This window comes from Agelaius phoeniceus, chromosome 5 (assembly GCF_051311805.1).
Source record: "Agelaius phoeniceus isolate bAgePho1 chromosome 5, bAgePho1.hap1, whole genome shotgun sequence".
NCBI lineage: Eukaryota > Metazoa > Chordata > Aves > Passeriformes > Icteridae > Agelaius > Agelaius phoeniceus.
This window is the reverse complement of record NC_135269.1, coordinates 51,184,763-51,209,203: the sequence shown is the minus strand read 5'-3', so window position 1 is coordinate 51,209,203 and position 24,441 is coordinate 51,184,763. Positions and strand designations below refer to the sequence as shown.

At 37.6% G+C, this 24,441-nt stretch overlaps 1 protein-coding gene across 8 annotated transcripts in view; it reads right to left on the bottom strand.

Annotated features, from left to right (window-relative positions):
* PTPRZ1 (protein tyrosine phosphatase receptor type Z1) overlaps positions 1 to 24,441 on the bottom strand; it is a 133,262-nt gene that overhangs the window by 91,481 nt on the left and 17,340 nt on the right. The window lies entirely within an intron of this gene.

Genomic DNA, 24,441 nt, shown 5'->3' with positions numbered 1-24,441 from the left:
CTAAAATTATTCAACATTTGAATATCAATATTCTAAAATAGACAAATTATTTTCATTGTGTTCTATCATTGGCATAATTATAGCTAAAATATTACTTATATGCCCATAAATTTGATGGAGAGAGAAGGTTAGATACTAGTTACTTTTAAATGATGTTAGTTTTTTCTAGAGAGAAATATCTAAGTATATAAATGCTCATTGACTTACTCTGACTACTGAATAACCTTCACTGTTATTCTTTTTATGCCAGTCCTAGGGCAATTCTAGCAACAGAGTGATATGGGCAAATAGATGACTATGCCCCCTAATAATTACTAAAGCATGTAAATTGCAGATACATGTTTTTTGAGATCATCATTTCTAGAGCCATAATATAAACTGTCATTACTGTTCTAGAGAAGTACAATACAACTTATCTAAGAAATATTTGCCCTCAGGCATGCTGAACACATATATGGATTGCTTCCTTGAGAAAATGCCGCAAAATTCGGCTCATACTCTGCAATAAATAATTTAATGAAACAATTTCATAACATTCATTTCTTTTTCTCTCATGCAGAAATGCAGTACTGGTTACAGGATGTTAAATCATAATTCCTATTTGCAAGTTTAAGCGTTTATGTGTCTTACAGTGACTTTCTGCTACCTAAATGAAGCCCATGTTTTATTAACTTAACCAGACCTCTACCTCCTCCATGTGATGTGATTGTCCTTTAATAGTTTTCTCTTTTCCTTCTCCCTCCCTGCCAAAAAATACCAAACTATCCCTTGTAACAATACACAGCTTTCACTCCTGACTAAGATCAAATCTCACAGGTAAGTAAGGGCAGTGGAAAAGGATTTACATTCTCCAAAGGTGTCTTTGGACCACATTTCCAAGTCAATGTGCATTGTGCCTGGTCATTCAATTAATTATGGAAAAGAAAGCTGTGTAAGTTGTGATTCACAGCTGTCAGTTAATGTCTCCACTTTCCTCCTTTACCCATTGTCCTCCTAATTGTTACTTCCTGAAGTCACATGCAAACTAAGCAGGGCCTGGGGATAAGAGTTTCCCACTACTTTTTAAATTTCATAGGGAGTTCTGCTGAACAAGGAGAGATAGTTTCAATGAATAAGAAAAAAATGGTCAAGGTTCACTTGTTTGGTGCATTACCCACTTAGAGACACAGTAAATCTTACAGAAAAATTTTAAAGATTCCAGGAGGTGTCAGGAGTTGATGCACCTTCTTTCCTCTGTTATTCACCAGCTGTGTGTCCACAGCCCCTCCACAGCACACTCACTGCCATGAACCTTCTCGCATCTGCAGAGACTTTCAGTGGTTTGGTCTTGTCTCTTTGCACTTTAAAAATGTGGCAAAACTAGGGAAGAAAAGCAAATTTCATCTGGGACTGAAGATTCATAGCTAGCATGAATGGTGGAGGAAAGTGCTGTGTGGGTGTGAGGCTGAGCCATGCAGCAATTGTTCCTTTGAGCTGCTGGTGTAAATTGCCCTGGGAAACACAACCATGCATTCTATTGCTGTGTAAACTGTCAGGTTAAACAACTAAACGTGTAGAGACCAGCTGGAAAGAAATTATTTTATTTTTTACTTTTATTTCATTTAAAGCTAACAAATCAACATCCCTTTTGCAGATGATATATGACAGCAGGTACTTCTGTTTAAATACTGTATTCAAATTCCTTGCATTTGATTTAAATGAAGATGGGAAGAACTCACAAAAAAAAAAAAAGGCAAAACTGATGTCAAGTTTGTGGTTTTATGCATAAATCTGTGATATGATTGAGCTTGATCAGCTTGACAGTCTGCATGACTCCTGTGACACTGACTGACGTCTACAGCCAGTGCCTAAAATAGTTAGCATTTTATTGGATGAGGTGCTGCTTTATGAAGCAAAAAATACCAAATATTCTTTTTTGTTTCCAGGAAGGGATTGAACATGTTGCTATAAATTGTTGGTTTATTCACAGAACAGGGAAGCTTGGTTTTGGGATCATGTTTTGAACAGTTTTATGGTCATCCTTCCATGTCTATTAAGGAGACATGCAAGATATCATTAAATGCTTTTTCTCCCCCTTTTACTACACTCCTTCAAAGTCAAATGTTTCTGTCTGAGGCTGTAAGACTTGTTCCTTTTTATATTCTGTTGAAACAGTGTGTGCCCCAGTGCCCAAGGCCCATGAAATCAGAAATAATGCTGGCAAGTGCTCCCCTGCTATTCACGGGTAGCAGGACAGACTGATTTGTGACTGACCCTGTCTCATGTTCAGGGCAAGGGCAAAGAGAGAACATGATCTCTGGTTAAAGCATAGTGCTAGGAGTAATAAGATCTTGGAGATACTTTTTCCTGTCTAAAAAGTATAAATAACCATATTTTCTTCTTTCTCACATGAGTCTGATATTCCTTGTGTACTTACTGGCCTCAGTTGAGTTTCTTTTGATTTAATGCTGTGAATGAAACATTCTAATCCTCAATAGGCATATCTAAAGGTGAAAAATTATTAGCTTTAGTGATTAACAGAAAGAATTTTCTGTGAGGGAGATCCTGTTGATGTGACACTCTGTGCCAGAAAAAAAGAGCCTACATAGAGGAAATGGGACCTTAAATCTCTAAATTCTATTGGAGAAATTCCTCTCAGAGATGCTGAGGCAACAAGCTCCAAGTATCTACCAGAGATCCCTCTCCTAAGCCTTGGTATAAAAGGGCTTTCTAAGGACACTGCTCGAGAGTCTGGGGATGCTGCACTCCACGTGCTGCTTTGCTACAAAGGATACAAGCTCAGGCATAATCTGAGGCTGACATTTATACCCAGGATACTGTAATTTTACCCTTTATGTCCTTTGTGCCACAGCAGTGTCAAGACATACGAGCTGCCAGACTCAAGAGGAAAAAGGGACAACCTCTTTGTGGTTTTCCTCCATTCAGCCTGAACTTGTGAGTTGCACCTGGAGTGGAGCTGGGATTTATGAGATTCTGACACCAGAATCACTTATTTATGGGAACTGGGACACATTAAGTAATGTCAGCATTAGTGAGATCTACAAATAGGACACTGGTGTTCTGCCTGTGCAGTATGGGTAGACATTATGAACTATGCATTTAGATTGCAAACATGATTTGGTCCTGTAATACATGGTCCATTCAATATTTTCCTGCTAAAATCTAATTTGAAAGCAAAGAGGATAGATTCTAAAGTCATAAGCGTTCATCTGGTATAAGTGGATCATGGCAATGATGTAGTATAGCCATGGAGATAAAGGCTTTGTCAGTACTGAAATTCCAATTTACGTGGGGAAGATTCCGTGCATGCTTCTTAGGCCAAGGAAGTGCACAGGAACTCTCAGAAGAGCAGCAAGGATGAGCAATCACTGAAAACTGAGATAATCTTCTCTTTGAGGAACATAGAGGCTCTTGTTTCAAGCCAATTGTGTCTCATGAGAGCTCAGCTATGTACACTGGTACTACTGACTGCAGAAGTGGGAAGCTATGAATATCAGAGGATTACACAGGTTTGGAAATTATTTTAAAATCTATGAAGGAGAAATCCACAAGCACTTCTTAAACCCAGTGACACCACTTTTGGCTCACTGAGTCTATTGATGAAACTGGGAGGATTATACTAGGAAATTCTCATTGCATATTTGCCCTCTTTTAATCCACTTGCCTTGTCAGTTGGCATTGGTTATTAACAAAGACAGGTTATCAGGCAAGTAGCTTATTTGTTGATTAAGATACACATATCTTCACTGGAGAAGAATTAGCAACTGTAGAACAAACTTAAATGGTAACAGCAATGCTTATACAGGGTAGTTGAAAGAGAATCTGTGCATGGCTAGTGGCTAAGAAGTGACACACCAGAAAAAATTGCTGCAAAGAAGTCACAGAGAGGAAGACAAACTGCAAAAATGGCATAATAATAAATTAAAAAAAGAAGCTACATGTAATTAAAAAAAGAGATGATCAGTGCTTGTCAAATATGGAAAGAATACAAATAAATAGATTATTGGATAGATTTTCATTGTATAGGTTCTGCATCTGAGTACATTAAACAGAGGTAAAACTGTGCAATATCACATCTGATGATAAATGGAGTGCTTCTTTCACAATTTTAATTTACTTATTTTAGCCTCTTTCATTGACAGGATTGTCACAGAATTCACTTCTATATCTTTCATCAATCTTATGATGGTGTAGCTTCATTACCTCAACTGAAATAACTCTAATTTATACTGACAGAGGAAATGAGAAGATTCAGAACCCAACTTGGTAACAGTCTTGAAGTTTTAAAAGAGAGTAGCTAACTATAAATCCCATTAGCAGAATGATCTACATGTGCCAGAGTAAGGCCTCCCTCTTCTTATGAATGTACTTCATTCTGTAATGCCATCTGTAAAATTCTTACCAACACAAAAATACTTTAATAACCCTCCTCTACAATTTCATATATTCTTTTTCTCTGAATGTCAAAGTGTCTAAGTCTTCTGTCAAGACCTGTCCAAGTACTCTCCCACCTTTAGAAATTTAAAAATCTGTTTTCACCCATATTTTTTTGTGTGAAGGCTTACTTCAGGCTTTGGTACATGATCAGGTATATATAAAGAGAGTCAGTCCCCTCCATCACACTTGAGTGCAGGCTGCTCATCCCAATACACATTGACAAGTGAGACTTTTCCTGCACTAAATATAAGGCCAAAATAAAAATCTTCTTACAATTTGGCCATTGCTATGTTTATTTACTAACACAAATTGTGTTTAAGTTAAAAAAAATTAGAAGAAAAAGTAGAATAAAAACATTGACTGTTTTAATTTAAAAGTAGCTATTATTAAGCACCAGAGTATTAATAATGTACACTGCTTAGTTCGCCTGTCACAACTTTACAGTGAATAGTGCCATGAATTAGAAAAATAATGCCCATGGCACCAGCTAAGATAGCTAAGATTTATAAATCTCATTTAATCAGGATTTTCCAACACATTTGTACATGCAAAGTTAACATGGACTCCAGTTTGACCAATTTAGGTTCTACTCCTCTGGAATTTTACATGCTGAGGTTTAGAGTGGCCCTGAATTTCCTAAGCAGCCAGTGGAAACTGGGAGGGAAACTCTGGAGTATGATTCAACATGGTTAAATTACAGGCTGCCACCTTCACTGTGACTACAGGCAAAGTAGTAGGAAATGTCAGATGTCTCCTTCCACCTGGAATCTTGTACACCAAATGGTCTGATAGAGTTCAGCCTCCCACACAGCATTTCCCAACAGATAAAGCATTATCTATAGCAAACTTTAGGGCTTCTCTGGTCATCACCAACATAGTCTTGGAGTGTCTGCTCACTGAAACCAAGGTAACAAGACAGTTTTGGATGGGAGAGTGGTACTTACCAGTGCTTATTTTTGAACAGGCACAGGTAAATGAAATCAGGTGCCTGGGAACCCCTTGGGCTAGGCACAAAGATTTATCAATAATTTAAAGACCTGCAGAATGAGATAGCCTTGCAAAACTACAGGACTAGATTGCTGCTGAAGCACCTAAAATCCTGTCCAAAGCCAAAACCAGGAGGGACTTGGGAAGACTGCAATTCCCCAAAATGTTACACCATTGTCCCAGGTATGAACTGAGGCAAGGTGGTGTTTATGACTGAAATTGGAATCGATATTGAAAAAAAAGCAGGTACCAAGGAGTGATTCCTAACACATACTCTTTTATAATTCTGTTGCTACCCAGATTCTTTTCCCCATACCCAGAGAGTCTTTTAATGCAACATATGTAAATTCATGGAATCATACAGATAAAAAGTAAATCCAGATCAGACATGAACAAACAAGAAATAAATCAAGTCAGGGAAACTATAGACATTTGATTTCAAAATTAATTTATTTCTCTTACAGCAGTACCAGAGGAGTAAGAAGGAGATGAAAACAACTGAACTTGCTTTAAACATAAATAGTAAAGGTAATATAATTTTATTTGCATAATCCTCTTATAGTAAAGGTAATATAATTTTATTTGCATAATCCTCTTCAACATTCAAGGTATTCTAATAACTCAAATGATCACAATTTCTAGTAAAATAATGTGTCAAGTACTGTAATAAATATAATTAAGAGTGAAGAATATGAGCACTGCTTCTTCTATTGCACACCTAAGTGTAAAAACATTCACAATTCTCTTTCCAGCAAACAGAAAATGCTGTGATAAAAGTGCAATGAAAACTGGAACAAATTTAAATCCCATATCCAAAATCCCAGAGTTCACTTTTAACTGGCTTTTGGAAAGTTGTGGTTTTTTTTTTTAAATACTGTTTCTTCAATGCCTCTCTGTCCATTAATATTAGCAGCTACCAACCAGAAAGATCTAAATCTTTGGCAATATTTATCTGAAACTCTTGAGAGTAAACTTCATGCAAGCTGCCTCAAAGGAGCATTTACTGAAATAAATGCTTTTTCAGCACAGTAGGGATTGAGAAGTCAAGCTGTTATAAACTTTGTATTTTGCAAAATATTTCAGTGGCTAAAATCATCTTGGGGACCTGAATGAACAGCCTTAGACTGGATCCTTTGAAGATGCTGGTGGAGGGGGGATTGAGAGAAGGACATTCCTTACAGGAGGAAGTCTTTAATTATTATATATTTTCCTGTCCCATTTATTTGATGCAGGAATTGCAAATTCTACTCAACCATTATCCCTCCAGTCATATTACAGTCTCAATGAAATTATTTTTCAATAACCATGGGGAAGAGAGAGGTTGCTCTGGATGATTTTCTTATAAGTATTCCAATAACTCTAGGGATTATGCCACATAGTTTTTATAAAACAATACCAACATCATTCTACTCCCTGGAGGGAACTACACACCACAACATCAAGACAGAAAAATTCCAAAGCTCATCATGAAAACCCAATACCCACTGCATATCTCTAAAAGTATGTCTCTATTTCATAACAAAAATATGAACATAATGAAAACAAAACATATAAAAACATGTAAACCAATACACAACCTACCATTTTTTGACAAATCCTAACAATTTTATTATATATGTGCATCAGTATGTCTGCGTAAATGTTCATCTATAAGGATTTGTCAAAAAGGGGTTTGTTTATAAGTACATACACACACATATTGCTCTCCCTTATGATAACATCATGTTTTAAATCTCATGTTTACTCTTGTCCTTTAATCATTTCCTTATTGCAACTCATCACTGAAACACATCATTTGTAAAAGAAAACAGTGTCTCATGATTGATAGAGACAACAGAGAAAAATGTGACAAACACTGGCACACCAGAAACACAAACCAAAGTCAAAACAAAGACACGTAATTATGGGTTTGTGTTATGATTCTTTTAATAATTTTCTATTTTTACTAGACTTCAGCAGAATTATTAATACAGTGGCATAACAGAGATTGCAGAGAAAAATAATCAGAATAATGCAATTACTTTAAAACTCATTCATGATACAGTACTTAACAATACACTGAGTGGATACGTAATCTAGGCTGCCTTTTACCCTTCAGGCCCACAGCTCCCCTTGCCATGAGCACAGGGCAGCACCTTCCCTCTGCCCCTGCAGATGCCTTGTCCTTGCCCCCTTGCCTTTTGTGTGCTTTTAAGGAGCAATTGCCCCACAGATTCCCCTCTCCCCAGTCAGGGGAAGAAGAACCTGTCTCCTGATATTCGTGGAGTTTTCAAGCCAGCAGGATGCAGTGAAAAGGAGAATTAGAATCAGCAATAGCTTACATGGAGCTTAACACTACAAATGTGTATTTTAACCTATTCTGATAGTGTTTAATTTTTAAAGGATGCCTGAAAGCTCATTAATTTTTAAAATTAGCTATCTGTTAGGTATGAAAAAGACTCCAGGCAGTTCCTTGCCATCCAGTTTAAAAATTTTTAGCAAACTCTAAAGCAGAATTTTAAGCATTCAGGAGACTTTCAGGGAAAGAAGTGAAGCATCTGTAAAGTCAGGTATTTCTCATATTTCAAGACTTGGGTAACTTTGGACCTGGGTGTATGTCTTTTGCCTAAGTGTCACTTTTTAGTCTGACTCCTGCTGTATAAAATTACAAAATCCTTTGGAAACTCACTGTTGAATAAGCCAAACCATACCTGTTGACTCTAAGTACACTCCAAGTACTATCTCTAAGTGAGATTTCACCACAATATATTTGAAATGTATATTGAATTTAACCCCTATGGCACAACCTCAACCAAGAAATTACTGGAAAAAAAGAAGTACATGCCACATAGGTCAGAAAAAAAATTAATAGTGCACTCAGCCATAATTTTTCCCAGATCTTGGAGCTTTGCTCAGAGATGGCAGCATTTGGAAGGGGCTGACTGAAGAGAAGGGTGTGGTGCTGTTGGGTGGGGCTAAGGTTCCCATAATTCTCAACCAGATTTTACAGCTACCAAGGACACAGAGTCCCAAGTTTAATCAATATAGCCTCTGCTTTTGGTGGGATATCATTCTATCATTTCACTTCAGCTATTCAGAAGTTTCATTCCAAAAATTTTAAAGTCAATATGGACAGATTAAATGACACTGGTTTAGCTTCTAATTATTACTTTGGGGAGTCGCATAAAATAAAAGAGTACCAAAAAAGGGGGGTTGGCTTGAGGTTCCAGAGGATGGTCTGGGCTTTCCTCTGTGCTGTGCCAGCTCCTGCACCATGCAGGTAGGGTGCTGCACCACTCATGTTTTTTCATACAATGCAGGCACTGAGAGCAGACTTTTACTGACCATCATGTTTTACTCATGTTTTAAAAAGCAAATGCTCAGTATCTGCTCCCCTACTTCATCAAACATACACAAATATGGTGTATTGTTCTACAGAACAATTGTTTTACTTTCACAAATTGCTGAAAACAACATGGTGTACTGATTGATCCTGGATGTGAGTGTTTATTGTAGCTAACTGCAGCAATATTGACACTTGATTTTTTTCTTTTCTCATACAGATTTAACTAAAAAATAGCAGGGGAGGATATCAAATAAAATAAGGTCAGGCAGGCCAATTTAAAAACTATTTTCTTCACATTTGCTTTTTTGACTTAATTTTTAATTCTCTTCAGTTACTTGTGATCGACTCTGTAGTGACCATTTGATATAGTTTTAGGGTCAAAGTCTGTCTCATGGTTTATGTATGACCAAGACAGTACCATGAAGGAAACAGGAATCTCATCCTAGTCCTGTACCAATCACCTACAAAACTGGAACTTCAAAGACAATTTTGGAATTCAGATACCATAATAATTGGAAATAGAGAGATGTTTTGATCAGGTATTTTGCATGATCCATATAGTCAATGTATCTTGCTCATTTCTATTTAATCAATATGTTCTTCATCTTGGAGTGGGATGGTAAATCTTACTGGGAAGTAATATAAGGCCCAGGTGAATGCAGACAGAGCACAAAACCCCTATACAGTGGCATACAACCATCACCTACCCATCCTCCTAATGTCTACTTTATGCACATTTTACATAACAGTAATAGCAGACAATGCAGATTTGTGATTTCAGAAAAACAAACCCACAACATTATTTTGTTAGTTCATATTGTTTCAGCTCTGCCAGGAGCCATAAACTGAGTTAAGCAGGATCTGACCCAAAATGTGGAAATAATAGCCCTGTAAGATGATAGAAACATGGTTTGAAAAATCACTGTAAACATGAAATTTCACCTTCCTGCAGTAACCACTTCCCCATATAATCCAATCTTTTGCTAAGGCAGTAAAAAGCATTTTCACAGGTCTCAGGTGGTGGTGGCACTCCATGAAAAGCCTTAATTTGTGCACTGAACCACAAAATGGAGGTTCTGACCTCTTGTTACTTGCAATCCTACACTGAGTGTGTAACACAGTTTGAGCTGAGAATCCTATTGCAGAACTCCTCCTAGGCTCCCATTAGTTCAGTACAACTGAAAGTTCATACTTGTGGCAGTCAGCTGTCAACACTCAATAACCAACTGCAAATTGACTGTGACTTTCTAATCCTGAGAAATTAAATCTTTGAAATGAAAATCTGAAAGCCTGGGAATGTCACTGTGATTCATAGGCAAATTTGTATTACAAACTAAACACTGAAATGTTAAGAAGTTAAATACAATGTACCTAACTAGAAGAACATTCAATTACTTATGTACCAGGATTGAATTATTTTTATAGCCAATTAATAAATTAATTAATTGCTCCATTAATTAACAGCAACCAGAATCAGGAAAACATTATCTAAAAATGTATGGTAAGTTAGTAGTATGAGCATGCTTGAATCTTGTACTTAGATTTCAATGCACTAAAGAGGCTTGTGAATTTACACCAGGACAGAAAAAAGTAATTTCCTCATTGGGAATTCACCTGCCTAAAGTCTTTGCTGGTTCAGATCTCAACTTCCAACAGAACTAAGAGGTTTTGGCTCTTCAGTGATAAAGAATTAGTACCAGAAGAGGATTTTAACACTGAACTCCTACTGCAGGCTCCCCAAATCCTCAGAAGCCCTTGATAAACACATCCTGTCCTTGGTTTAGGTGTAGAGCAATAAAACCATGGGTAAAGGCATTAATTAGCAGCTTGTGAAGCATGTCTGCCTGTCCCCCTCTCTCTTATGAATATTTATATGGAGGTTTTATGGTACAGAAAAACTTCAATAGGCTGGATTCAGAGTGTCTGCTGTGAGCACTCCTCGGGCACATAATTAGGGTGCTTTGTCCCGGGGCCATTTAGACACTTCTGCCATTGTGCTGCGGAGGAAGCCTGACTTACATATCCCGCCTAGCAATGCAGAACTATGAATAGGGAACAGCCTGCAAGTTTACCTATAGCCTTAGAAGAAGCTCTCTCTCTGCCTGTTTTCTTATAAATGCTTCGATTTAAGGGTGCAGGCCCAAACAGACAAAATGAAGAGTGCTAAAACTCACTTCTTTGAGTGAGCAAGGAAGGTTTAAACTTCTAGACACTGGGGACTGCCTTGTGGAAAATAAAACTGCTGAGAGGAGAGGAACATGCAGCTGACTCTAAAAGAACAAGTCTGAGCCTTAATAACAGATATACTGTGTATATATATATATATATATATATATATATATATATGTATGTATGTATTTTTTATATATAAATATGTATATATGTGGCTATGTCACAAAGGCTAGCAAAGAAAAGCAAATTGAATTCCTAAGGGGGAGCAGGATGAAATAATCAGCACAATGTAACAAACCAGTATGACATCAATGGCCACATTTCAAATGGGTAAATGGCCCCGCAGGACAAAGCTTAGAGTAACACTGCTGGTGCAAATCTGAAAAGCACCTCTTGAACACAAACAAGCCAAAGCCTTTCTTCTAATAAGCACAGCAGAGGTTACCCAGTGAACAGCAGATGAGTCATTAAAGAGAGATGATGGCACCATAATTCAGATTGACATTCAAGGGACAGCATGGGTGGCAAAATAGTACAATGACACCTACATTTAGTAATTAAATGCACAAGCTTTTTAAAGAGTTCCCCAAAATAAAAATACTCCCAGTTTAAATAGCACTGCAACATTTCTTCAAAATGCCTATTTATTTTCCAGAAAGCAAAATGGTTATAAGATCCAAGAGGACATGACAAAATGCTGTGATGCACTGAGGTTTCATTTAATCAGATTAGGTAAGACTATGGTTTCAAGAAATTCAAAGAGCTGTAACAGGCAAGGAAAATGTGTAACAATGCCAAATGATGATTAGCTGTGACAAAAGTAGCAGCAAAAAGTAATTGCAAAAAAGCACAGAAACGAACTCCTGCTCTTACTTTGTTGGTTTAATTAAAATAATTAATTTTATCAGCTGATAGCATAGACCAGGGCATCCCTGGACAGCTAAATCAAGTTCTTGATTCAATGTATAGCTGGAGTCCAAGCCTAAATTTGGAAATATTTGAGAAATGGTGAAGAAAAAATATTATTGCCCCTTAAAACAAATCATCAGTGTGGCTCCATCTGGAAAAATGGATTCTGTACTGAACTTGCCTTCTTGAAAACAACAAAGCACAATAACATGGGTGAGAGGGAACATTGATGAAAGTGGCCATGGAAAAGTTCTAGATAAGGAGATGGAAAAAGTTAAGAATGCTTGTTTTGGAAAGAAAACAAATATAAAGCATAATGAATATTGCTAAGAGGAAGACTGGGAACTTCTGTTCCCCTCTCTTTGGAAGAACAAGAACACCTGGGGGCATTAATGAGGAAGCTGAAAGTAAGAAAAGCATTGAAAGGATTCACTTTATTCATATCTGTCTAGGCAATTATCACTGCAAGAAACTGCTCAGGATAACAGCTAAATGAAGACTGAAATAACTGTAGGATATCAGGAATACTTGGTCTTATCACAACAAATTGTGAAAGGTACCTAGCATAGACGAGAAATACGAGAAAATATTGGGGAGTATTTAAATTCTACCTACTGATTTCATGCCCATTCTTCTGAAACCTCTGCACTGGCCTCTGTCACACAATACTGAATTCAGGGATGACCAACATGGCCATTCCTACTACTTGCATACCACACATGAAATGATCCATGGTGTGTGAAACAGTGAGTGCATTTTGCCTAGATAACATATAAGTACTATTTAAACTTAAAATAAATATCACTTACTGTTCAGTGATAGACAATTTACTTTTATGCCCAGGTAAACAATGAAGTTAACTTTGAGAGGATTGCTGGAGAAAGTGATATGACTGGCTCTTCCCTCGCTTCAATTCACAGGAGTATGTCCCTAGATGCTCTTTAGCAATGTGCCCCTTAGATCTCTGAAATTCCATCAGGGAAGCAAAACATGACTGTGAAGTGATATGCCTAATAAAAGGAAAAATCTCAGATCCATCAGCTGCAGCTACCTCATAGAACTGGGATCACATGGTGCTTACTTCTGTGTTGCAATCTTTGTTCAAAGAGCAAATGCTGGTTTTAGACAATACTGTCTTTCACTACCCTAATAAAAGAATAGGGTAGAGCAGATTTTGGCCTAACTTATACTGCAGAGTTTGTCCCTTTATGTTGTGGACAAGAGCATTTTCCAATGTTCCAATTCTGTGATTCCTGACTGTATGGTTCAATGCAATTACTCTACAAAGTTTTATTTAATTGTCTATTATTGTTAATATTGCTTTTCCCCCCAAACAGTTTCTAGAAATTCTGCTTTATTCTCCAGGTCAATTGTGTTTGACCTGGAGAACCAAGAGAATAGCCTGATCTGGCCATTGATCCCTATTTCCTCTGTAAAAACATCTGAGATACTCCCTAGCAGTATACCTCTGCCTATGCTTCTATCTTTTGTTGCAACTTTTAAGGAAATCCTTGCTGCTATTGTCTGCTCCCATGGAGAAAGAAAAGGTCTCTCTTACATCTTGAGCAGCTACCATGTTTCCCATTACAATTTTAATGTCCAAACATCCCCACTGTTTGGAGATGTTTGAACACACAGGGCACATTAGCTCTTATGAAAATAATTTTGTGAATTTACAGCTCTTAAGTTGGATTAGGGGTAAGTACCCAGTGTCCTTGCTGTCCTAATTCAGAGCTCTGCATTGAAAGATCTACCACCTCCCACTGTAAAGCTGTTGGGTAATGCCATATGCAAGGAAGGCCAAGAAATGTAGTTACAATGCTCTCTAAATACAGCTTCTTGCAACAATAAGGGAAATTTATTTAGCTAACATTGGTAATGTGGAAAATATTCAAGTAGCACTTGATAGGTATTGCAAAAAAAAAAAATTGCATGAATAAAAGACACTGAACTGTTTATTTTCTTACATTATTGTATTTACTGTTTTTAACCTTGTCATCCTTCTCATCATCAAAAGCAAGCCATCCCTCATACAAATCTACCTTTAATCTCTGGAAATATTCTGCAGCAGATTAATTAAGATATGAAGCAGAAGGACCTTTCACTAGCTGAAACTAGATAAAGCTGAGACAAGTATTAGTCAATCTTTCAAATTAAATCTTTGCTGAATAGCCAAATAAATATAGGTTGCCTAATTATACTTCTAATATTTGTACTGTGATTTCATTTAAATGCAGGGAAAACTCACCAAATGTTACATCATTTCTTTTAGTAAAGACAAAAGAGAAATATAGTTTCAATCATTTTATTTTTACCAGGGCTGTACCATGCAAAATCATTTTGTCTGAGGTGGAGGACTAGACTTGAATTCTTGCTATGTCCTCTGATGGCTGATACAACTCTGAATTCCCACATTTGGGACTGGCCAGTCCTGCCCAGGCAGGACTCCCATCCCAGCCAGGAAGGCAGTGAGGACAAGCACTGCTGGATTCCCATTCCTAAGGAAGCACAGTAAGAATGAGCTCAGCTGCCCGTGGCTGCAGGCAGGTAATGAGCCCCAATAGCTGAGGCATTTTCATGCTTCTACATGCCCATGTAGAGATTCTAAATTACTGCAGGACTTTCTTCCCTTTGTTTCAGGGATGTATCCATTCTTCAGCTAACTGTTAAATTTTTATGCCCCTTTACAGATGAATGATGTATTTTGATTGTAGCAGGTGACCAGCATTCAGCTCTTTCAAAGAGAAACCCTTATGAAACAAAGTCCAGCTCTGATTAAGTTGACTATCTGAATTCAAAGCATGTCTTGACTGCTTTCCATGAAAACAACTGATCCTTTTCATGGGCTAAGGCCATTGTAACTTCCTCTACACATTGAACAGATTACCATGGACACAAATTCAGACTCCTTCCATTCACACAAGGTCCCTGAAAATTTACATAAGTCTGTAGAGAAAACAGGCAGCCAAGCTTTCAGTGACATGAATATTGTGATGAGAGTTTCAAACAATACATACTTTTATCTCCTAAAATACAGTTTACAGTAAAAAACTGCAAATTTGTTAAAGAGCAAGGAAAACTAATATTTTGGGTAACTGTTTAAAATGATATTTTAAAATAAGCAATCATTATCCAACTACCTTAAACTAAGTAGCTGCAAAATTTAAACAGTTTGGAATATCCTATGTACAATAAAATGCTACTCTGTTATGCCATAATAGTGAACTTTTTATGTCAAAAAATTACAAGTCACAGCAGTACATCTGTCAGACATAAACCAAAAGGAAGATGCAATCCCTTCATTTGACCAACAAGGTGTCCTCAATGCAGTCTGGCTTGGCTGACCTTGCCATAACTAGAGGTACATTCTGTTCTCCTGCGACCCTTTTTTTTTTGGTTTGTTTTACCTTTAACTGAAATCAGTTTTGGTCTATAAGGCATCACTGCAATTTTGTATTCAAGAATTGTGAAAGAGGAGAGGCCAGGAAAAGGTCTCAGAGATTCTGGATTTACTGTAACTATGTTAATATATCATTATTAGGAATTATTTTTTTAAAAAAGATGTTGGCAGATTCAAGACTTCCAAATTAAAATGCTCCTACTGTAGGACATTGTCCACTTAAATGACATGAATCCTTTAAAAAATGTTTCCCTGTAAAGCAGCAATACAGCTGCTGGTTTCACATACCTCTTATGGAGAAAATCAGATCTTTAGGAGGAATCTGGATTGGTCCTGTTGGGCTAACCTTCTGGTCAAGGTATGTTACAGCATGAAAGTCAGTGTCTTACCTGAACAATCTCTTGCTCCAAAGGCACTGAGGAATGCACAGTAGGTCCAAAATGCTTCAGTTAATATTTCTGAGTTTATTATCATCTAATCTTCAATCTTCCACACCTCTGAATCCATCTAGGGATAACTGAAATCGGGTCTTCCCTCCCCAAAAACCTCTCTCTTCTGGTTTCCAAGACTTCTTCATCAGCTTCTGCTCCTAAAAAACCTTTCCTATGACTGCTATGCACAAGTGGAGAAATTTTCAATAATGAATTATGTATTTGTGTGTTTTTTCCTAAGAGAATCACACTGAGGTTTTAAACTGAACAATATTTTCATAGTAATGACCTTTCCATCTAACAATACTCATGGAGTTTAATGAAAGGAAATGCTTTTCTTTATCTGGAGCCTATATTTTAGAGCCCATACAGATAATTACAAATGGAAGAGATCTCTCTTTTGTATTTAAGGATTGAAATTTTACACAGTTCAGAGTTAATTGCTAGTTTCTTTGACAAATCCTGAATACTTTTAAATCAGACTACCATGTAACAGTTTTAATTGCAAAGCTCCTTCTTGTCTCACACACCCAAGCCTCTACAAGAAACTGTGGCTCCATTAAAGAAACAGGAAGTGTTGTCACAGCTTTTGAGGGGATCAAGTTCAGGTGTGATCTGAGTACAAAATTTCATTATCTAAAATGTCTTCAAATACATTGAACACAATTTTCACAAATGAACTGAAATAAATTTTTCTCTTACCCTATTCTTCTTTAAAGCAAAGTACCTCTAATGCTCTAAATTATCTGCTTACCCTGATACAGGGTATAAGAATGATTTCCAAATTATAAAATACATTTCTTAGCAAAGAAAAATAGGGAATTTAGTAAAAGGCATTGGTGTTCAACCATTTATTCTGTGTGTGAGAGAATTCTGGAATTCTTAAACTGAAATCAATAATCATGCATGCATATATATGCAGTAACACCTGTCTGGGGCTTCAGTGGTAATCTTGAAGTTGTACCTTAAGTTCTACTCTGAAAATTAATCTGGAAAGAAATCAAGTATCTTGACACTCATCTGAAAAAGATGATATTTTTTCAGTCCATAAATACCATATCACTAATAAATACATTTCATATATCCACATAGCTTTCTGCAATTCAGCATTCAATACTTCACACAATATTCTCTGGTACCATGTATCATTAACTTGTAACTTCAGTTTTACCATCAGCTTCAAGGAAATTATATCAAAGTAAGTCTTTCCATATAAAGAAAATAGATTTTCTGTGAAAAAGAATTATATAAGTTATATATGGTTTCATTTATAGGAAATGCAAATTTTCCAAGCAAATGTTGATTAGTTGAAGTTATATATAATTTGTGATGAAGAGTACTGTCCCTTTCCAAGGCACAGGCTGCTGCATAAGTATACCAAAGCAAAATAAGAAAAGGAGAAATTAAATTTCCCCCACCCACCACCCACTCTAAGAGACTGGCATATGAAAGAAGCAGGAAGTAAACACTCTCTTTAGAAAAGTAAGGAACATCTCTTGGGGGTGTGCTGGCCACATAAAACCTGTGCAAGCAGTGCCTTTTTAAGGTTCTCAGGATGCACGTATTATAGGTAACTAAATTCAACAAGAAATAGATAATTGTATCAAAGTCTGCCTTAGAAAGAAGTTGTAATCTTCATCCCAAAGGAGCATCTTTGGTCCTTGAATGGTTAGAATATACAGATCAGCATTGACTCTCCCTTTTCTTGTACTCTGAGGCACAACAGGGCAAAGGGCCCACACAGCATCAATCAAATACACCTTACAGCTGAGATTAGAAGGAAAAAAACCTAAATAAGGTCTAGCCTTCTACTGTAAATTCCAAATTTTACATAAATATATCTTGGCTTTCTTAGGTGATTGTAGCACTATGAAAGGATTGTGGCTTTTTACAAATACCTGAAGCAATTCACTTTTGAGGCCAACATACAGAAGACCAGAGAGTGTGTATTTGTTCATTTTTATTTCTTCATTGGTAAAACTTACTTCTGGGCTGAAGATCAAAACAAAATCATCATACCTTTTCATGAGGGGACACAAGTGTTTCATCTCTCTTTCCAGAAAAAATGGAATAAGAACTATAGCATGTATGTGAAGCCTAAAATACAAAAAACCCCCAGAGGTTTTGTAAAAAAAAAAAAAACCAGAAGTCTTCTGAAAAAAGTTCTTGGTCAAATCAGAATAGGACCCAAAGTTCATTTTGCTGTCTTCTAGTTTATTTTCTTCTTTCCTTCCTTTCATTCCTAATTTTTCCTGTTAATTTTGCTGTATTTTGCAGTTGGACAGTTTAAGCTGTCCATTTCACCTTCCTGCCAACTTTGACTTCGTATGCACCTATTTCCAGATTCCTAACATTTCATTTCTCTTTCTAAGCTGTTGCCATACATCTACCACACCAAGGCCAGCGTGCTGCAGGGGCTCCATACCTTCATGTGCTGCTGGGGCAGGCTCCTGTGCCACTGATGAACCAATGCTGCCGGGGCTGAGGGATGGCTCAGCTGTCAAAGCACTCAGATGCCCTTGCTGGGGCCATCCTGGCAGAGCTTCCTGAATGGCCACATTGATTTCTCTGGTCACTCTTGGTGGCCCTCTCTGTCCCAGAGTGGCAGTCACCCATCTGTGTGCATGCTGGGTGTCAGGTGAGTGCCAAATGGTGGTAGGAATAAGCTTCTCAGCTCCTATAAAAATGACAGCTGAGGGCAGGCAGTTGCCATCAAATTAAGTCCCAAGGGAAAGGAAACTGTCAGCAGTTAACTGAATGATGGATGAATTGTTCTCTGAGGTCACATATAACTTATAGATCATTTGTCAAACATTTCCTTTCTCTTGTATCAAATTGAAGCTTCGTTTTTCACCTATACATTTGTGCCTTAGCCCACATCTCAGATTAAATTTACATCATTGTCTTCCTAGTACCCAGGGTCTCATTTAGATTTTGTAATTTGCCTTTATGGTTGTCTTTTCTCAGCATACTCCTCTTACACTGGTGATTTATAGGCATCATCATCTAATCCTCATATCTAACCCACTTTTGTATTAATTGTCACACACTTATTTTCTCAAGGCTTGTCATCATTAATTTTTATCATAATTATATTTAGAATGAAGGAATATTTTATCTATGCTGAATGCAACTGCAAAATAACACTTTAATATGACTAGGGATTTTTTTTGGTAAATAGAGGAAATCCTATCAGTATTAATCCTGCCTACTATATAGATATGCAATAAAAGAATTTAGAGTATTAATATGGAGAAATCACATTCTGTACTCTGCCTAGTGCGTGTTTCCTAGATTGATGTCAACTAATTGCTAAATCAAGCAGTGATGGAAGGGTTGCATTTTAATTTATCCAGCAGTGCCTGGCTTATTGCCAAAACAATGGGCTTACTGCTCTTATACAGGCAATATACTATACATTATATTAGGATCAAATTTTATTAGTTCACTAAAACATGTATGGTTTCTTATGAACTCTATATTTGCACTCAAATGAAAGGTAATAACAGAATATAACTGTAGGAAAAAAGGTTTCTTGATTTTATTGGTATCTCAATATCTACTTCTATGTTTACTGTTCTTGAGAGGCTACTTTGGTGTATGCTCAATAGGTCATTCTCATGCAAATACTGACTACGTCACTTTTTGGCTGTGTTTTGGCTATTTTTCTACATCAAAAAAAGCAGATGATCATCTCTAATTGGAACCAATCCTCTATAAATTTAGCTTGCTATATGGTAACTTGCAGCAGTTAACTTTTTTCTAATTTCTTTCTAAGCATGCAAGTCACTTAAATGCAGGAGTAGCTCTTGGATACCAGTTTTTACCCTATGTCCTGGTTTTGGCTGGGGTAGAGCTAATTTTTTTCACATGGCTGGTATAGGGCTGTGTTTTGTATTTGTGCTGAACACAGGATTGATAATACAGAGGTGTTTCTATTGCTGCTGGACAGGGCTTGCACAGAGCCAAGGCCTTTTCTGCTATTTGTACTGCCAGGCTCGTAAGGAAGCTGGGGCTGCTTGGGAGGCTGGGAGGAGACACAGTCAGAGCAGGTGATCCCAGCTGACCAAAGGGATGTTCCAGACCCTATGACATCATGCTCAGTATACCAACTGGAGGGAAGAAGAAGGGAGGAAGGTTTGGACTGATGGCATTTGTTTTCCCAAGCTACCATTATGTGTGACGGAGCCCTGCTCTCCTGGAGATGGCTGAACATTTGTCTGCCCATGGGAAAGGTGGGAAAAATTCTTTGTTTAGCCCTGCTTGTGAGTGGGGCTTTTGCTTTCCTTATTAGTCTTTCTTTGTCTCAACCCATGACTTTCCTCACTTGTATCCTTCTAATTCTCTCCATGATCCTGCTGATGGGGGAGTGAGCAAGTGGCTGCCTGGAGCTTAGTGTTGGCTGGGGTTACACCACAGTAACCCAATATTGCCCTGCTCTTAGAAAGTTATTTGTTGTACAATGTACATCAGAAAATAGTAACACCTAGTATATGTACATCTAAAATGCAATGGACACACTTTAGAACTGAGCAGAAGAGTTTTTTTTTGATCAAGATTTGCACTAGTATGCCTTTTATCCTGACAATTTCTTTCTTTACTTAATTTTTTTTTCCATGGGTAATTACAGCTTTTTTCTCTTTTGATTTTTTTTCCATGGAAAACTAGGATACTCATCAGAGCCATCATGGAATTCTGGCATGGAGGAAAACAAATGGAGATTTTCTCTTTAGAGCTGCAAGTAGAACATCAGTTTTATTTTACAGAGTGAATGCAACCCAGTCAAGCACATGTTCTTTCATGACTAGAGCCTTGGGTGGATTCTTAAAATAGTACTGATTACAGTTATTGCATCAAAAAGAATTTAGAGCTGTTTTCTCCAATTAAAATAATTGTGAAATTTAGTTGAAACTTATTTCTAAATATTGTTTCCCTGAAAAAAGCTTAAAACTTACAGAACCTACTGCCATGCCAGCCTGTCTGTTCCCTGTTGCATGCTAAAATTCTTCCCAACGTGCTCCTTACAAGTCCAAGGCTTTTAATTCTCCAAATGTTTCTTCACAAAGAGTAACTACCAAAGGTCTACACATTTTGGTGAACACCAGTAGTCCCCATTTAATCTGTAACAGACACCAATGTCCTGTCCATAGAGGCAGCAGTGTGCCATCCTTAGGAAGTGAGTTTTACCCTCAAATCCTGGGTTTACATAATGTTCAAGGAGGCAGCATTAGTTTAGGATGTATTCATTATAAACGAAATGTATTATTCCAACCAAATTATCTTTCAGCCCAAGAACACACATTTCTCTTTGAAAACAATAAAGCAATAAAGCTCCTTGGAAGTTTTTAGATTACAGTGGTCATTACAGCCTGAATAGCACTGTCAGCACTCACTCTTTAACAACTATTTCAATAATTTGCTTGTAATATTGCCAGTGAATCCACAGAACTTGAGCTGCATTGAGACTGTATGTAGCACAAGTAGAATTTATATGATGATCTCAGATATGGGTACTTGCCACAGGCAGTGAGTGGCAATTACCCAGAGTCTGCTTTGTAATATTCCCTCCTACCCTCAGACAAGAACTGTTCTAGAAGAGTAGGATTTTCTGGAGGGAATCTGGTTCACATCCAGATGTGGGGCTGGAAAGAGAAGGAGGGGAATGGGAGTGCATATGGTTCCCTATGAGGAAGGACAAGAGAGGAGGGGCTGAAGGCCAACCTCAAAGGCCAAGGCAGTTTGGAAGTGCAGGTAAATGGGCAGGGGGTGGTGTCTCTTCCTTCCCTAAACCCATCACTGCTCCTCCTTCTTTTTGCCCTCTCTTCTTCACTGCCTTCTTCCTGATTCTCCCTTTCCCTTTCTTTTCTTTTTTTTTTTTTCCCTTTGCCGTTCTTTTCTTTCATTTACTCTCTCAATCTCTCTGGGATTTCTACAAACTGGAAAAGACTAAAGAGTCTAGAAATTACCATTAAGTCTCTTCCTCTTATTAAAAGGACCCACCCCTTTTCTTACTGTTTTTCCCCTCACAAGATATCATTTTCCAGAAGACATCAGAAATCTGGAATGGTCCTTCAATTAATTTTTTAACACATGCTATTTTTTTAAAGAGAGAATGCAAAGAAATGTAGTATTTTATACACTGCACCTGTGCAATTTAAAACTTCTGTCCATGTCAGCAGGTGGCTTTATGGTAACAACTTAGATGGCAACATTTATTTCCGAAGTAAAAGTAACAAATGGGTACAGAGCATCACCTCCCTGAAGTCAGAATTGCAGACAGGAATGTGTCAGGACACTGCAGCTTGGTAACTGGCAGCAAACACAGAGGCATGAGGAGGCAGTATGGAGGGAATAAGAGTGCAAAGCTGTACCCACTCATTCAGCACCAGGGACCACCTAGAAAATGGGGGCTGCAAGACCTTGTGGAACTGAAATGGCAGCTGATGGAAAATAGCTGCCAACAGCCACCACCCCTCTCTTTACCTGTGCTCACATGCTACTTTTGTAGCATGGAGAATGATATATGAAGAAAAATGACACAGGATAAAGAGTATCATTATTTTTATTATCATCAAACATGACACGTGGACCCAAGCTTTATTGACTGCTACAATGAGGAAAACCCAACTTTCAGTGTGCTTCAGTGTACTACCATGCTTCATATGAGCACAGCAATTAGATAAAATAACATCAGGGGCATGCCCATTCAGTATAATTGTCCCTTTTGTGAGATGTTAGAGCTTTGTTTTACACAGCAAATGCCTACCTGATATTCCCACATTTCTCCATGCTGACATTCAGGGACCATGAGGTATGAGATCTTGTTGGAGCCCATAGTTTCTGGGTAGCAGCAGGTCACACAGGGTGAGAACCCCCATTTAGGATTATGACCACAGACAATCCACCACAAGATAAATGTTCACATCAGCTGTTTTGACTCATGTTTTCAGGTTTAAATGTCCATGCAGTCTCCCCTAAGTGAAGTCACACACCATTAGGAAGGCTGTGCACAGGCTGAAAAGGCTTCCTTTCTCACCCAAACCAGCACACCTCTGCTGCTCACACACCTATGTGCACACTGTACTATGTCTACACCTTGTACATATGCAGTATTTTGTTCCTGAACCAATGTCAGGAAGGATGGGTATATCATCTCAGCTTTTATCATCTCATCTTTGCAGAAGGAAATGTGCTCGAGTTGATATTGCCAACGTTCAGTTCCAAGGTCTCAAGATCTTCAGCTTCCTATTGAACCATCAGGATACAGTAGGTCTCCAGGTGAATGCTTCTCCTCACCTCAAAGTGCTGTCTCGGGCTGACACAGCATGGGAGGGGCTGCACCAGGGACACCAGGGAACTGCAGAGGGAGCTGCCTTCACACATGCCTTGGTGCTCAGAGGCTGCAGAGGCTCCCTGCACAACCTCCTCACAGTGGGACACTGCCCTGTCGCCTGTGACTTCAAGCCAACCTTTTTCCTCTTGAAAGAGTTTCAGATATGTGAACATACTCATGTTCACACAAAAGACCTTTGAGTATTACTACCTCTACCTTAGAGATGTAGAACTGAGACAGACCCCTTCAATACCTCTTTGAAAACTGGTACTCATAGGAACAGCTAGAAAAGATGACAAACTGCTGCTTCACCAACTCAACTGCTTTTTATACTAATATAGGGCTTTTTTCTTAGCAGTTAACACCCATTTTCTCTGTCCTCTCAGCTTCTCTTTCTGTATGTTATTTTATTTCTAAATTCCTTAGAGTAGGTGTCATACTACTGCTCTGTGTTCATATGGTGCCTTATGCAATGAAACCCTGCTCACTGACAGGTGCATGTAAATGTTGTCAATACATAAATAATAAATGGTAGCAAGTCCCTGGTTATACAGCATCTCCACATGTCAGTTTAACCTGAGTTCTCATTTTTTTATAAATATCCAACACATGTAAAAGCCCAATTAAAGGATTCATCTGTGCATGCGATGAAATAAATATATTGCATGCAATGAAATAAATAAATAGTGAATTTTAAATAGTTGTATTTCCAATAACCAGTTATAAATTTCCCAAATGTTTGTAAAATTTCTGAAGTGTACTAGTACTGCATCAATAGGCACAGTGCTAACATTTAATCCCTCAGTGGAAAGCTTATGAACAATTAGAGAGAGAGAGACCTTTCCCCCCTCCTTTTACTTGGATGTAAATTTATTTTATTATGATATAAAACCATTAATATAATATTTGCTCTTTCAAGAAACAACTTGCAGTATTTTTCACTTAATCAAACAGCCACTAGGGAGGATTATTATGCAATTAATCATAGTAAGTAAAATGTTTCTTAAGATGCCTCCAACAGGTGCTTATTATATGCAGGTGACAGCAGTACAGTAGCTTAAAAAGACCCCATACATCCTTAAAAGCAGAGTCTTTTTAGAATGCATTTTTATTTTCTTAAAATGTTCTTATTTTCTCTCTTCTACACATTAATAACTGAGTTATTTGAGGAAGAGTAAAAAGTTTACAAGCAAATACCAGACTCTTATATACCTAAGAACCTGGTAATTTTAATGATTTAATTAAAAATTGAAAAAGTTAGGAAAATAGTTTGGTGGATGGCATTGCTAAAGCCACAACAAGCATTAGTCAAGCACAGAAGATAGCTTCACATGTTTTGCTCTCAGAAAACATCACAGCAAAAATGAAGTTTCTAGACTGGAGCTAGTTAGTTTCTCTGCAGAGTATTCCTATTGTTGAACAGAATACAACAGGCTTTCACATATAT